Source organism: Suncus etruscus, chromosome 2 (genome assembly GCF_024139225.1).
Source record: "Suncus etruscus isolate mSunEtr1 chromosome 2, mSunEtr1.pri.cur, whole genome shotgun sequence".
In the NCBI taxonomy this organism is placed as follows: domain Eukaryota; kingdom Metazoa; phylum Chordata; class Mammalia; order Eulipotyphla; family Soricidae; genus Suncus; species Suncus etruscus.
The window spans coordinates 16,877,042-16,889,424 of NC_064849.1; the positions used below are offsets into that span (position 1 = coordinate 16,877,042).

General features: G+C 37.3%; 2 protein-coding genes across 2 annotated transcripts in view; one reads left to right on the top strand and one right to left on the bottom strand.

The window, feature by feature from the left end:
• Positions 1–12,383, top strand: part of LOC126001626 (protein unc-13 homolog C-like) — an 853,998-nt gene that overhangs the window by 466,940 nt on the left and 374,675 nt on the right. The gene's annotated exons all lie outside the window — the stretch shown is intronic.
• The window catches only part of WDR72 (WD repeat domain 72), a 205,734-nt gene that overhangs the window by 86,623 nt on the left and 106,728 nt on the right, over positions 1–12,383 (bottom strand). The window lies entirely within an intron of this gene.

Genomic DNA, 12,383 nt, shown 5'->3' on the forward strand with positions numbered 1-12,383 from the left:
CCATTGATTCTTCCTGGGAATTTTCTTCCTGGGTCTCTGGGACTCCAATGATTCTTAAGTTGTTTCTGTTGATCTTATCATAGACTTCTATTTTCATCTGTTCCCATTCTTTGACTAATTTTTTCATTGTCTGCTCATTTGCTTTAAGTTTTTTTTTCCAATCTCTCCTGCTGTATGGAATTGTTATGTATCTCATCTTCCACAGCACCAAGTCTATTCTCAGCTTCTGATACCCTGTCCCAGAGCTTATCCATTTTGTCATTCACTTCATTTACTGACTTTTTCAGGCCTGTTAGTTGACATGTTATTTCAGTTTGGAGTTTTATGATTTCTGTCTTCATATTTTCTTGGTTCTTATTAGTGTTCTGTTCAACTCTATCCATGGTTTCTTTGAGTTATTTGAGCATCTTCCATCACACCACAGAGAATGGCACACATCACAAAGAATGAGAATAAACAGTGTTGGCGGGGATGTGGAGAGAAAGGAACTCTTATCCACTGCTGGTGGGAATGCCGTCTAGTTCAACCTTTATGGAAAGTGATATGGAGATTCCTCCAAAAACTTGAAATTGAGCTCCCATATGATCCAGCTATACCACTCCTAGGAATATACCCTAGGAACACAAAAATACAGTACAAAAACCCCTTCCTTACACCTATATTCATTGCAGCACTATTTACCATAGCAAGACTCTGGAAACAACCAAGATGCCCTTCAACAGATGAATGGCTAAAGAAACTGTGGTACATATACACAATGGAATATTATGCAGCTGTCAGGAGAGATGAAGTCATGAAATTTTCCTATACATGGATGTACATGGAATCTATTATGCTGAGTGAAATAAGTCAGAGAGAGAGAGAAAAACGCAGAATGGTCTCACTCATCTATGGGTTTTAAGAAAAATGAAAGACATTCTTGCAATAATAATTTTCAGACTCAAAAGAGAAAAGAGCTGGAAGTTCCAGCTCACCACAGGAAGCTCACCACAAAGAGTGATGAGTTTAGTTTGAGAAATAACTACATTTTGAACTTTCCTAATAAAGAAAATGTATGAGGGAAATGGAGAGCCTGTTTAGAGTACAGGCGGGGGTCGGGTGGGGAGGAGGGAGACTTGGGAATTGGTGATGGGAATGTTGCACTGGTGATGGGTGGTGTTCTTTACATGACTGAAACCCAAACACAATCATATATGTAATCAATGTGTTTAAATAAAGAAAAAAATTTCTAAGCAAAAAAAAAAAAAAAAAAAAAAGAAGCTTCTGTACCTCTGAACCAGAGGGATAGCACAACGAATAGGGCATCTGCCTTGCACAGGGCTGACCTGAGAGACAGACACATCAAAAAGAATAAGAACAACCAGTGCTGGCACTGATGCAGGAAGATCATTCACTGCTGGTGAGAATGTAGACTGGTCTATTCTTTTGAAAAATAATATGCAGAAATGGAAGCATATATCATGCTCATGGATTGGGAAGATTAATATCATTAAAATGGCAATACTCCCCAAGGCACTGCACAAATTTAATGTAATCCCTCCAAGAATACCCATAACATTTTTCAAAGAAGTAGATCAAACACTCCTAAAATTTATCTGGAACAATAAACACCCAAGAATAACTAGTGCAACTCTTGGAAAAAAGAATATGGGAGGCATCACTTTTCCCAACTTTAAATTGTATTACAGAGCAATAGTCATTAAAGCAGCATGGTATTGGAATAAAGACAGAACCTCAAATCAGTGGAATAGACTGGAGTATTTAGAGAATGCTCCCCAAATATACAATTAATTAATCTTTGATAAAAGGAAAGAAATGTAAAATGGAGCAAAGAAAGTCTATTTAACAAATGGTGCTGGCACAATTGGTTAGCCACTTGCAAAAAACCAAATTCAGACCTCCAGCTAACACCATGCACCAAGGTCAAATGCAAATGGATTAAGACCTTGATATCAGAGCTGGAACCATAAGGTATATAGAACAACACATAGGTAAAACACACCAAGACATTGAAACTAAAGGCTTCTTCAAGGAAGAAACAGTACTCTCCAAACAAGTCGAAGCAGAGATACACAAATGGGATTATATTAACCTGAGAAGCTTCTGTACCTCAAAGGAAATAATACCTAGGATACAAAAGACACCCACAGAAGGAGAGAAGCCATTCACCCAATACCCATCAGATAAGGGACTAATATTTAAGATATACAAGTTACTGACAGAACTTAACAACAACAACAACAACAACAACAAAATAACCATAAAATACCATCAAAAATGTGGAGAAGAAATGAACAGACACTTTCTCAAAGAAGAAACACAAATGGCCAAAAGGCACATAAAAAATGTTTCACATCATTAATCATCAGGGAGATGAAAATCAAAACAACAATGGGTACCATCTCACACCACAGAGACTGGCACACATCACAAAGAACAAGAACAACCAGTGCTGGTGGGGATGTGTGGAGAAAGGAACTCTCATTCATTGTTGGTGAGAATGCCAACTAGTCCAGCCCATATGGAAAACAATATGAAGATTCCTCAAAAAACTGGAAATTGAGCTCCCATATGATCCAGCTATACCATTCTTAGGAATATACCTAGGAACACAAAAATCCAATACAAAAATCCCTTCCTCACACCTATATTCATTGCCACACTATTTAAAATAGCCAGACTGTGGAAACAACCAAGATGCCCTTCAACAGATGAATGGCTAAAGAAACCATGGTACATATACACAGTAGAATATTATGCAGCCATTAGGAGAGATTAAGTCATGAAATTTTTCTGTACATGGATGTACATGGAATCTATTATGCTGAGTGAAATTAGTCAGAAGAAGAGAGAGACACAGAATAGTCTCACTCATCTATGGGTTTTAAGAAAAATTAAAGACATTGAAATAATTCCCAGAGATGAGGGCCAGAAGGACCGGCTCAAGATATGAAGCTCACCACAAAGAGTGGTGAGTGCAGTTAGAGAAATAACTATGCTGGGAACTATCATAACAACATCAGTGAGTGAGGGACGTAGAAAGTCTGTCTCAAATACAGGCAGGGGGTAGGAAGGAAAGAGATGGGAGCATTGGTGATGGGAAGGTTGCACGGTGAAGGGTGGTTTTCTTCTTATGACTAAAACCCAACTACAATCATGTATGTAATCATAGTGTTTAAATAAGGAAATTATAAAGGCTGGGAAAATCTACGCCAGCCCAGTGGGGCCCTACTGTGAGAACCTGTGAGTGCTGCCTGTATGTGTTTGTTTCCTGTCCTGTCTCCTAAACCTCTTGGGAGTGGGCCGAAAAGGACCCAGAAAATTCGTTCTCCCAGAGGCTACAGAAGAGCACTTAGCTCCGCTTTGCTACGAGGCCTTGAGCTCTTTCTGAGGAAAGAATGACACTGCAACAAGAAGAAAAAAATCACACTAAGAACTGAGCTGGATCACTGAAGCCCAGCATTTCTCCCCAGACTGTTTTCTCTGCTGTGTGCTCAGCCCTAAAATTTGATACCTGCTTGAGGTTTCATCCATAGAGGGCTCCCCTTCCAGAAAGGGTGGAGCCAGAGGAGCGTGGCCGCACATATCATTTAGCCAATGAATGCCACTACAACACATAGAAAAACCCACAATTCAAGTGTGACAATGGGGAAATCACACAGGCCAGCATCAGACGTAGAGAATGAAGATGACAACTCTGATGACCAGAAAACAGCCAACCAACTAATCAATCTCTCAAATAAGAAGTTAGACAAGAAATATGGAAGATGCTCAAAGAACTCAAAGAAACCATGGATCAAGTTGAACAGAACACTAATAAGAACCAAGAAAATATGAAGATAGAAATCACAAAACTCCAAACTGAAATAACAGGTCAAATAACAGGCCTGAAAACCTCGGTAAACGAATTGAATGACAAAATGGATAAGCTCTCCAAAAGGGTAACAGAGACTGAGAATAGAATTAATGTTGTGGAAGATGAGATAAATAACAACTCCATACAGCGGGAGAGATTGGAAAAAAAAAACTTAAAGCAAATGAGCAGACAATGAAAAAATTAGTCAAAGAATGGGAACAGATGAAAATAGAAGTCTATGATAAGATCAACAGAAACAACTTAAGAATCATTATAGTCCCATAGATCTAGGAAGAAAATTTCCAGGAAGAATCAATGATCAAGAACATCAATAAAGAGAAACTTGAAGAGCTAAAGAATATATGCAGTCAAATCCTGCAAGCCCTAAGAGTACCAACCAAAAGAGACCCCAGAAAAAATACCCCAAGACACATCCTAGTCACAATGACGAATCCCACAGATAGAGACAGAATTCTGAAAGCAGCAATATCAAAAAGTGAAATTGCATTTAAGGGAACATCCTTGAGATTTACAGCAGACCTGTCACCAGAAACACTCAAGGCCAGAAAGCAGTGGTAGGACAGTGACAAAACTCAATGAAATAAAAACTTCATCTAGAATACTGTACCCAGCAAAACTCACTTTCAGGTTTGACGGAAAAATACTGGTTTCACAGAAACAACAGCTCAGGAACTTTACAGTCTCAAAACCAGTCTTAAGAGAAAAAAAAATGAAAGACCTAATTTAAGACAAGATTGACCAAAAGACACACCAAATTTCAAAATAAAGATGGCATTAAATCCCAGGACAATCTTTCTCTCAATGTGAATGGACTAAGTGCACCAGTTAAGAGACACAGAGTGGCTAAATGGATCAAAAACTCATTTCAACCATCTGCTGCCTAAAAGAAATGCACCTGAATAGTCAGAACAAACATGGACTCAAAATAAAAGGCTGGGGGAAAATCATCCAAGCAAATAACACCCATAAAAAGGCTGAAGTGGCCATACTATTATCAGATGATGCAAACTTTATACTCAGGAAAGTTGTAAGGGACAAAGACGAATATTTTGTATTAATCAAGGGATATGTACTGCTGGAAGAAATCACTCCCTAAACATATATGCACCAAATGAGGGGCCAGCAAAATATTTAATACAATTGTTGGCAAATCTGAAAAATAATATCAATAACAACACAATAACTGTGGGGGACCTCAACACGGCTTTGTCAACACTGGATAGGTCAACTAGATTGAAGCCCAACAAGAATATACTAGACCTGAGAAGAGAAATGGAAGAAGGAGGCCTAGTAGATAGATATATATATGACACTCCACTCCCAGAAACCTGAATACACATTCTTCTCCAATGTACATGGGACATTCTCCAGGATAGACTACAAGTTGGCACATAAAACATACCTCCATAATATCAAAGAGATAGAAATTTTGCAGGCTACCTTCACTGACCACAAGGTCCTGAAATTATATGTGAATTCCAAAGGGACACAGAAGAAAAACTTTAACACCTAGAAGTTAAACAACCTAATACTGAATAACCAGTGGGTCCATGATGAAAGCAAGAGGAAATCAAAACTTTCCTGGAAACAAATGATAATGAAGACAAACTATCAGAACTTATGAGACGGAGCAAAAGCAGCACTGAGAGGAAAATGTATAGCTTTGCAAGCACACATCAGGAAGGTTGAAGGGGCCTACCTGAATAGCTTAATGATGCAGCTCATAGAATTAGAAAGTGCTCAACAAAAGGACCCAAAAATAGGGAGACAGAAGGAAATAACGAAGTTGAGAGCAGAAATCAACAAAGTGGAAACCCAAAAAACAATCCGAAAGATCAACGAAAGCAGAAGTTGGTTCTTTGAAAAAATAAACAAGATCGATAGACCACTAGCAAAACTAACAAAGAAAAGAGAGAGAAACTTTATAACTCATATTAAGAATGAAAAAGAAGGCCGGGAAGGTGGCGCTAGAGGTAAGGTGTCTGCCTTGCAAGCGCTAGCCAAGGAACGGACCACAGTTCGATCCCCCGGTGTCCCATATGGCCCCCCCAAGCCAGGGGCGATTTCTGAGCACATAGCCAGGAGTAACCCCTGAGCATCTAACGGGTGTGGCCCAAAAACCAAAAAAAAAAAAAAAAAAGAATGAAAAAGAAGAGATCACTACTGATATGGCAAAGATTCAATGGGTAATCAGAAACTACTTTGAGAAACTCTATGCCACTAAAAATGAGAACCTGGAAGAAATGGATAAATTCTTGGACTGTTATAGTCTTCCACAGTTGAAAAAAGAGGATGTAGCATATCTAAACACCCCCATCACTATTGATGAAATTAAAACGGTAATCAAATGTCTGCCCAAAAACAAAAGCCCAGGCCAGATGGATTCACTAATGGATTCTTTCAAACTTTTCAAGAAGAAATACTACCAAACCTGGCAAGACTCTTTTATAAAATCAAAAATACGGAAATATTTCCAAATAGCATTTATGAAGTCAACATCACCTTGATACCTAAATCAGACAGAGATGCTGCCAAAAAAGAAAATTACAGACCAACATTGCTGATGAATGCAGATGCAAAGATCCTCAACAAAATTCTGGCAAATAGGATTCAATGGCTCATTTAGAAGATCATCCACTACGATCAAGTAGGTTTCATCCCAGGAATGCAAGGATGGTTTAACATCCATAAATCTATCATCATAATACACAACATCAAAAACAAGAAAAATAAAAACTACATGATCATATCAATAGATGCAGAGAAAGCATTTCATAAGGTCCAACACCCATTCTTGATTAAAACTCTCAGCAAGATTGGAATGAAAGTAACCTTTTTCAATATAGTTAAAGCCATCTACCACAAGCCAGTGGCAAATATCCTCAATGGAGAAAAACTAAGAGCCTTCCTTCTAAATTCTGGCACAAGACAAGGCTCTCCTCTCTCACCACTCCTATTCAACATAGCACTGGAAATACTCGCTATAGTGATTAGGCAAGAAAAAGATATCAAGGGAATCCAGATAGGAAAGGAAAAGGTCAAGCTCTCGCTGTTTGCAGATGGCATGCTACTTAGAAAATCTCAAAGACTCTACCAAAAAGCTTCTAGAAACAATAGACTCATATAGCAAGGTGGCAGGCTACAAAATTAACACACAAAAATCAGTGGCCTTTCTATACACCAAAAGTAATAAGGAAGAAATGGACATTAAGAAAACAACCTCATGCACAATAGTGCCACACAAACTCAAATATCTTGGAATCAACTTGACTAAAAATGTGAAGGACCTATACAAAGAAAATTATAAAACTCTGCTCCAAGAAATAAGAGAGGACACACGGAAATGGAAGCACATAGCCTGCTCATGGATTGGCAGATTAACATTATTAAAATGGCAATACTCCCCAAAGCATTGTACAGATTTAATGCGATCCCCCATAAAGATACCGGTGACATTTTTCAAAGAATTGGATCAGGCACTTTTGCAATTTATTTGGAATAATAAACACCTAGAATAGATAAAGCAATCATTGGGAAAAAGAATATGGGCAGAATTACTTTCCTCAACTTTAAACTGTACTACAAATCAATAGTTATCAAAAGAGCATGGTATTGGAATAAGGACAGGCCTTCAGATCAGTGGAATAGAATTGAATACTCAGAGAATGTTCCCCAGACATACAATCACCTAACTTTTGATAAAGGAGCAAGAAATCCTAAATGGAGCAGAGAAAGCCTCTTCAACAAGTGGTGTTGGCACAACTGGATAGCCACTTGCAAAAAATTGAACTTAGGTCCTTAGTTAACCTCATGTACAAAGGTTAAATCCAAATGGATGAAAGAACTCGATATCAGACTGAAACCATAAGATATATAGAACAACACGTAGGCAAAATACTCCAGGACATTGAGACTACAGGCATATTCAAGGAGGAAACTGCACTCTCCAAGCAAGTGAAAGCAGAGATTAACAGATGGGAATATATTAAGCTGAGAAGCTTCTGCACCTCAAAAGGAATAGTGCCCATAATATAAGAGCCACATACTGAGTGGGGGAAACTATTCATCCAATACCCATCAGATAAGGGGCTAATCTCCAAAACATACAAGGCACTGACAGAACTTTACAAGAAAAAAACATCTAATCCCATCAAAAAATGGGGAGAAGAAATGGACAGACACTTTGACAAAGAAGAAATACAAATGTCCAAAGACACATGACAAAATGCTCCACATCACTAATCATCACGGAGATGAAATCAAAACAACTATGAGGTACCACCTCACACCACAGAGATTGGCACACATCACAAAGAATGAGAACAAGCAGTGTTTGCGGGGATGTGGAGAGAAAGGAACTCTTATCCACTGCTGGTGGGAATGCCGTCTAGTTCAACCTTTATGGAAAGCGATATGGAGATTCCTCCAAAAACTTGAAATTGAGCTCCCATATGATCCAGCTATACCACTCCTAGGAATATACCCTAGGAACACAAAAATACAGTACAAAAACCCCTTCCTTACACCTATATTCATTGCAGCACTATTTACCATAGCAAGACTCTGGAAACAACCAAGATGCCCTTCAACAGATGAATGGCTAAAGAAACTGTGGTACATATACACAATGGAATATTATGCAGCTGTCAGGAGAGATGAAGTCGTAAAATTTTCCTATACATGGATGTACATGGAATCTATTATGCTGAGTGAAATAAGTCAGAGAGAAAAACGCAGAATGATCTCACTCATCTATGGGTTTTAAGAAAAATGAAAGACATTCTTGCAATAATAATTTTCAGACACAAAAGAGAGAAGGGCTATAAGTTACAGCTCACATCATGAAGCTCTCCATAAACAGGGATGAATTTAGTTAGAGAAATAATTACGTTTTGAACTATCCTAATAATGAGAATGTATGAGGGAAATAGAAAGCCTGTCTAGAATACAGGGAGTTGGATGGGGAGGAGGGAGATTTGGGACATTGGTGATGGGAATGTTGCACTGGTGATGGATGGTGTTCTTTACATGACTGAAATCCAAATACAATCATGTATGTAATCAAGGTGTTTAAATAAAATATATTACAAAAAGGAAATTATAAAAAAAATTTAACATTGATACTCAAAAAAATAGAAAATATCAGATCTTGCAGTTTCTCTAGAATATCTTAATCTTAGAACACCTTTCACTGTAAACATGTTTGTCTTTATGTTTTAGTCAAGACTCTTGTATGCATAACGTGGATAGACCCTGTTTTTTATACTTGGAGGTGATTTTTGGCCGGAAATGAGGTCTGTGCCATACTTGGTAGTGTGCAGGGTTTATTCTTGGCTCTATGTTCTAGCGCGATCCCTAGTTCCAGGAATAGAACCAGATAAGGTGACAGGAATTGAGCCATGGTTGTGGCTGAAGTGGTCACATGAAAGGCAAGTCATCCTGTACAAACATCCATCCCCAAATCATGCATGTGCAAAGATGGACATTAATATAGTGAATAATGAACCAATCAATTAAAAAGATATCATCAATATATATGCATCAAACAGAAGTTCAACAAAACATATAAAATTATGTACATACCAATAAAATAATTGATAACACAATAAATTATTGAAGGGAGTCAAAATACAGCTCTTATATCAATAGAATTTCATCTACCATAAAATAAACATGGGAATAAGAACATTAAATGAAGCAATCCATGAGCTCTACACATGAAATAGTCTCAAAGATAGATCATATGCTGGAACAAATAAGTTTTAATAAATATTTGAGGATTGAAACTATATCAACCATCTTCAAATTCGATAATAGCGTGAGACCAGAAATCAATGTCAAAAGAAAATAGGAAAACTCAAAATATGTAAAAATGAAAATAAAATCTTGTGAATAACTCCTGATTAATGAAGAAATCAAGGAAAAAATGAAAATTAGTTGAAGAATATTATTAACAAGTAGACAATATAACAGCTCCAAAGGATGAAATTTCATTGCTATATATAGGTTCACACCTATAAAATGTAAATCATGTGAATCACCTAACCTTAGATATAAGACTGGAAAAGGAGGGAAAACCAAAACCAGTCAGTTGAAGAAATTAAGTAATAAAAATTAGAGGGAAATAAATGAAACAGAAACCACAAAGAGGATCAATGAAACCAAGAGATAATTCTGTGAATGTATCAATAAAAAGAAAGTAAAAACAGGATTTCATGAATCAATACAATTGATAAAATAATAAGTTAAGCAAGAAATAAAATTTTGATAAAAAGGATCTTACAATAAAGAGAACTGAAAATTGTGGAGAAATACAGCATGAGATTAGTATGAACTTCCACAGGCAAACAAATTGAAAATAGAGAAATGAACACAAATTTTGAATGATGCAATCTTTCAGCACTGATGAGGAAGAAATAGAAAGCTCAAGTAAACAAATCACAAGTAAAGAAATGGAAATAATAATAAAATATCTCCCAAAGAACAAAACTCCCAGAACCAGTGATTATTTTACAAAACTTAGAAAGAATCAACACCTTGTTTTACCCAAAACAAAGATCATTCCTCATTTCTTTGTAACTATTTGTTTACAACTTGGTTTTACCCCAAAACAGAGATTGTCTTACATGTAAACCTGGGTGGAATTGGCTCCGGATAGCCTGAGCTATCTGTCCTTACTGTATTCTTTCTCCTCCACCCAGGATTGGTCACTAGATTCAATAAAAGCAATAGTTCCTGGGGCCAGAGTGATAGCACAGTGGTAGGGCATTTTCCTGGCACATGGCCGATCCAGGATTGTCCTGGGTTTGATCCCTGGCATCCAACATCACCCCTGAGCCTACCAGGAGCAATGTCTGAGCTCAGAACCAGGAGTAAACCCTGAGCACCACTAGGTATGGCCCCAAAACCAAAAAAAAAGGCCCAAAAAAAAAGTTCTTGCAGGCAGCTCGCTCTGGATATGAGGTAGAAGATTGCCGGACTACATGTGTTTAACTCTCAGCCTGGTTGCATAATTTCATGTGGCAACTCTGCTCAGAACAGCTCACCAGAGGTTGGAATATGCCATGTAGGGTAATTTTACAAATATCCATCAAGATCCAACTGTTCTATAAAACTACAGAAGGTAGAACACTTAGACTGATATTACTATTCAGGACATTAATACCACACTGATCCCAAATCAGAAACTCATAATAAAGGAAACAAAACAAAGCAACCTACCATTGTGTTATCGCTCCGGCCCCAATGCAACATTAAAAAAAAAACTTCATATGCATATCTTTTTGAAAACATCAATAAAAAATCCTTAACAAAATCTTGGCAAATAAAGCCAACAACATCATAAGAAAATTATCAACCATACTGAAGTGGCAATGACCAAGTCAATTTTTTAGTGTAAGGATGCAAGGATATATACAATTTCAATATAATCAAAACAAAATAATATACTAAGTAAATATTTAAAATTTTGTGATTGTGTTATCATATGTTGATAACCAATAATTATTTGATAAAAGTCTACAAAAGTTCCAGAGAGATAGATAGCACAGCAGTAGGGTAGGGTGTTTGCCTTGCAAGCAGCCAACCCAGGACCAACGTTGGTTCAAATCTCATCGTCCCATATGGTCCCCCGTGCCTGCCAAAAGTGATTTCTGAGCACAGAGTCAGGAGTAACCTTGAGCACTACTGGTTGTGGTTCAAAAACCAAAAATATAAATAAATAAAAATCTTTGAATTGATAATGCAAAGAACAAACCTTAAAATAATAAAGGATGGGCCGGGCGGTGGCGCTAAAGGTAAGGTGCCTGCCTTGCCTGCGCTAGCCTTGGACGGACCGCGGTTCGATCCCCCGGTGTCCCATATGGTCCCCCAAGCCAGGAGCAACTTCTGAGCACATAGCCAGGAGTAACCCCTGAGCGTCACCGGGTGTGGCCCAAAAACCAAAAAAAAATAAAAAAAATAAAGAAAAAAATAATAAAGGACATATCTATATCTATCTATCTATCTATCTATCTATCTATCTATCTATCTACAATTCACAGGCAACATCATACTGAATGGTCAAAAATGGAAAGCTTTTGCCTTAAGACCTGGAATTAGGCAAGTAAGTCCATAATTAATCACTACTCTTAATGTAATTTTGTAAGCGTTAGATCAATCAAGCAAGAAAAAAGCATCCAAATTGGAAAAGGAAAAGTGAAACTATTGCTACTTGCAATGACATGATATATTATCTTGAAGACTAAAGCTAGTAATAAGTTCAGTAAAGTGACAGGGTACAAAAATCAATACATATAAATCTATTGCATTCGTATATGGAAACTATGAGTTTAAAGAAAGTAGTATGTTTTTAAGCCATGACTGCTTCAGGAAGGAAATTATTGTTTTACCATTTATTATTGTATCACAGACAATAAACTATTTGGGAGAAAACCTAACAAAAGAGATAGAAGACTTAACCACTGAAAACTATAAAAAATTAATAACACCAAAATAGCACCAAAAA